Genomic DNA, 5369 nt, shown 5'->3' with positions numbered 1-5369 from the left:
TGTTAATATAAGGATTTGTGCTATACCTTTCACGTCATTGTTTGGCTTTTGCAAAGTGGTGGCTGTTAAGATTTACATTTTTGAAAAGTCATTTTGGTTGGAGCAGTGCAAGATAGGAGCCAGAAAGTATTCTTGAGACCATTTAAAATGCATTATTGCAATCCATGGAAAAGGCAACAAGGGACGGAATTAAGGGCATGGAAGTGCAAATAAAGAGGTGCCAAAGGTAAGAGCTACTTAGCAGATTAAAAAGAATGAAAATGGGGATCATTTGCATGTGGGAGGTGAGTAACTGAGAAGAAATTAAGATTCTGTATTGAGTTACTGGAGGGATAGTTTTTCTCATAAAGCTAAGTAAGAGAAGCAGATTTTAAGACACATTATGATCTCTGTGTTATTTCTATTTAAATCACTGGAATTTGGGTGTGGGGTGGGGTGTGATCTAATTGAAGAAAAGATGAAAAGAGTAAGTCTGACCAGGGGCAAGCCAGGTGCTTGGGTAAAATGCGTAGTTATAAAAGCTAATCACTAAAAATTAGCTATTTATAATGTGTAGACAACTTATCCTCCCCTTTACAGATTAAAATAAACTAATTAGAGCAATTTTTCATCTATTCTTTATGAACTGAAAGGGTCTTTGTTCTGATTTTCAAAAGAATACAGTCTAGCCTTTGGAGCTGTCTAAAATATAGTTGAGGGTTATTTTTAGTTAACACATTAGACACATCGCTGTAGTTCGCATTTCTCATCAAAGAAAATGAATAGGCAGTAAATATAAACTACAAAAACTTCCATGAAAGGAAGATTAATAAGGAAGGATTGTCATTTCCTTTCAAATCCAATGGCTCATTTTAAATGGTCATCAAAATTATTAGCTTATTAGCTTCATAGTATTTGGATTAGACAATAAAATACATATCCTTAACGTCATCCTTTTATTTAGCCAGACTTTTACTTTGAATTCTAATTTGTACTTAATAAAAATAAATAGAAGTTATAATAGCCCTTTGCAACAAATTCTGATTCTGAAATTTCTATACGGTAAGTCTCCTAAAATTATTATTAGTAATATGTACTTATGACAAAATTAGATAACATCATCTCAAATGTTTTAAAATAAAACATTTTTCAATGGAAATCTCACTTTATAATATTTTCTTTCTTACTAAATATCTTTTTAGCTTTATTGTGGTATAATTGATATGGAAAAATTGGACATATTTAATATGTACATCTAGATGTGTTTGGACATATGCAAACACCTCATCTTTTAGAATGTCAGATTTCAACATCAGTTGAATTCATAGCCATGAGTCTCAAATAAAATTTAGGCTATTGATTCAGGAAAGTGGGAGAAATGGAATGTGTGTGTCCAGAAATAGCTGAAAGATCCAGAGAACATGGAAGAGATCACCTGCAATGAGCCTCCTGTGCCAGCTGACGTGGCATGTCCCCTCCATCTTGGGAGGCTATCTCTCCTTCGCCTTAACAATCTTTAGTGACTTGACTCGTGGGGGTTGATGGAGGAAGTTTCTTTTCAAGGAGATGCCAGAATGTAAGATTATATGTGATCTATGGGAATGCTCCTCAACATCCTCTCAGTGTTTCCCACAGGAAAGATTGCTTGCTCCTCCACTGAGATAAATCCACCCTCCAAACGAGGAGCTCCATGAAAGGCAATGGAAAACGTATTGGGTCATGGAAAGGGAAATGAGACAATTTAGCATAAAAATTAAAACATGTTTCAGAGTGTAAGGAGATGCCCCAAATAACTCAAATTATGCTATATCTGAAATACTTCTTTGTTAATTGAAGAAATAAATTTGTGTAAGTGGACCTATAGAGAATATGGTTCAAAAATAATTTTAAGTATAAAATTTTATCTAAAAACAATATACAAAACACACACATACACACTTGCATTAAAGCAACATTAAAAACTCTGTATAGAGGATCTCAACATTAAAGATAGCATTTTGGTACCTGCTTAAGTTATATATTCTTTATTTTAATATATTTCTTAATGATATGTATTTTTCATAATATGTTACTGGTGCTATTTTTAGAGATTGTTCTTCTTTCTATATATTATTATTTTGAATGTTTTAATAAACTTACCAGTGATATTCTGCAAGTTTGCATTGTAGGTGATAAATTTGAAACTTTGTTAATTTTCTCTATATACCATCCTACTTTTAACCAAGAAAATGCTCAGTTCACAGGCACGGAGGTATGGCAAGTGCAGGGCAAATTCTACTAAATGGAGACATTTTCAATTCTACTTTATCCACTTAAAATATAATAAATGTATATATATCATGTATATACAAGTATACTATATATGTTATATATATGATATTTATATTATCCTAAATATTTTTCACAAATACTATTTTTTTGTTCAAAGGACATTTCTTCAACAAATATGAAAGTATTGCCTAATTTAGATGCTGCAAGCATATTTCTCAATTTCATTCCAATATATTACAGAATATAAATTTGCTCTATTAAAAACAAGAGCTTTTCCAAAAAATGTACTCTCACAAGAGGATACATTACAAAGATAATTATAGGATTTCAAAATAAATCCTTTACAAAATTTGAGCTCTCATTGTATAATTGATTCAGTTATTACCCGTGCTTTTTTTAAGAGGAAATTTTTCAATACCTTACTCTTTACAATCTTTGTTTTCAATGATTGGCGTGTACCAAAATTTCAAAAGCTTCCTGTTTGTAGTATTCCATTTGATTTTCTAATTTGCTTACAGATTTCTGATGATATTTTGAAAGTAATGATGAATATGGAATAATTTATCCTCAACAAAAAATAAATAATATTGGAGGATCTTTAGGTTATGTAGAATAGCCCTTCACATTCTCAATATATCTAAGATTGTGTACTGCCATGCTGAGATTTTTTTCTTTTATGATTTGTGTTTTAGTATTCATTATCAACTGCATTACAAAAACGTTGTAGTTCATTTAATTCAACATGTACGTGTGCATATACGTTTGCATGTATGTACCCTCACATGTATATATGAATTAATGCATTATGCCTGTATCACAATTAATTTGATATAAATTTCTATTTTATTTGTTTCTTACTTCAGTGTAGATGATCTCACCATTACAAATACTAAATTTTGTTTTTCTGCTATAAATGAAAAGATAATTCCATTTTTAGTACTTGTTCACTTTACTAACTTTTTAAGTCTCCTCCTTGACTCCATGAATTGTCTGCTTTATTATAATTAACAAAACCAATTCCTTAATTGAAGCAACTGAGGCTACTCCTGAAAAGCCTGGTATAATTTAAATCCTTGTGAATGCCTCCTTTTCACTTAATGAGGACAACCCCTCAGCCAATATTTATTAACATTTATAACTTTTGTGTAACATTTATAACATGCTTCAGAAAACTTTGACTCAAAAAGATGAATGAAATTATTTTATTTGATATAGTGTGATGATATATTTCATTGGATAGAGATGAAACTCATGCTTCCAGTGTAATATATCAATGCACCTTCAGCTGCTACATGTGTCAAATCATTTCTTTGGACATAAATTTTCTTTTCTTTCCTTCCTTTTTCCTTTCTTTGTTCATTGGCCCATTCAGGTTCCTAATAGAATCTTGAATTATATTTGTTATCAAATGTATAGAATATAAGTAAATATAAATAAATTTATATTTGATAATTTACCTTTCCTAATATATAAGCCTTTCTTTCTAGGCTTGTAAATGTATTAGAATATATATTTCCAAATGCATTGAAATACTTACAGTCACGTTTGTTGAAAAATTATTTTAAAAATCTAAGGCTTCCCTGGTGACGCAGTGCTTGACAGTCTGCCTGCCAATACAGGGGACACGGGTTCGTGCCCTGGGTCTGGGAAGATCCCACATGCCGTGGAGCGGCTAAGCCCGTGAGCCATGGCCGCTGAGCCTGCGCGTCTGGAGCCTGTGCTCTGCAACGGGAGAGGCCACAACAGTGAGAGGCCCGCGTACCGCCAAAAAAACACAAAATTTCCTGATCTGTAGTTATATCCTCTTTCTCATTTACAACCTGGTTTTCGTGCCACCTTCCTTTCTTCCTCCCTTTCATCCTCCCTTTCTTTCTCCCTTTTTTCCACTCCCTCCCTTCCTTCATTTATTTTCTTCCTTCCTTTTTCTTTTTCTTCTTTCCTTCCTTCCTTTCTTCTTCCCTTCCTCCCTCCTTCCTTCCTTCCTTTCTTTCTTTTCTTTCTTTCTTTCTTTCTTCCTTTTTCTTTCTTCTTCCTTCCTTCCTTTCTTTCTTTTCTTTCTTTCTTTCTTTCTTCCTTTTTCTTTCTTCTTTCTTTCTTTCTTTCTTTCTTTCTTTCTTTCTTTCTTTCTTTCTTTCTTTCTTTCTTTCTTTCTTTCTCTCTCTCTCTCTCTCTCTCTCTTTCTTTCTTTCTCTCGCTCTTTCTTTCCAGATTTACCAAAGTCTATCTATCTTTATGATCTTGTTCAGAAAATTCCTGGGTAACATCTATTATTTAATTTAATAGTTGGTAAATTTTTATATTTAATTGTGAAAACAATTTCATTTTTAAATTTAGAATGTATTTGCTCATTTTTCTAGCTTCTTGTGTTGAATACTTATATTTTAAGAGCTTTATTAAATGTACTGCATGACAAACACTATATTAGGTGATGGGGGACTTTATATCATTAACTACAGACATTTTATTAACTACAAATTTTCAAGTAGATGCTGTTGCTATTTCTTCAGATTTTGTGTCTTCTTGTTTTCATGTGCTGAATGACATGACTATGACCCATTGGTGTATACTGTATATAAGGTATGTTTATTCCTTTTTTTTTTTTTTTGGTACACGGGCCTCTGACTGTTGTGGCCTCTCCCGTTGTGGAGCACAGGCTCCAGATGTGCAGACTCAGCGGCCATGGCTCACGGGCCTAGCCACTCCGTGGCATGTGGGGTCCTCCTGGACTGGAGCACGAACCCGTGTCCCCTGCATTGACAGGTGGACTCTCAACCACTGTGCCACCAGGGAAGCCTGTATGTTTATTCTTGATTTCCCTAAGAAATGAAAAATAAGTTCTTAATGTTTCATTAAATATGCACCTTCCAGTTTATTGATATCTAGATATGTTGTTACAAAATAAAACTGTATTTATGATAATAATATATAGTTGTAGATTTGCACACTGCAATATGATAAAGTCACTAAAGCAATATCATTCATACTACTCTACCAGTTTTATGGCAAAAATACTTAGACACCCTTCTTTGTTGATATTTCATATACATTTGAAAGATTCCCCCACTTACCTGCTGATCCTGCTGATTGGCAGGCTGGTGGCATGTGACAAAGCCATAGTA

Source organism: Neophocaena asiaeorientalis, unplaced genomic scaffold (assembly GCF_003031525.2).
Source record: "Neophocaena asiaeorientalis asiaeorientalis breed wild unplaced genomic scaffold, Neophocaena_asiaeorientalis_V1.1 scaffold55, whole genome shotgun sequence".
Taxonomy (NCBI): domain Eukaryota; kingdom Metazoa; phylum Chordata; class Mammalia; order Artiodactyla; family Phocoenidae; genus Neophocaena; species Neophocaena asiaeorientalis.
Note: the sequence above shows the minus strand (reverse complement) of the source record.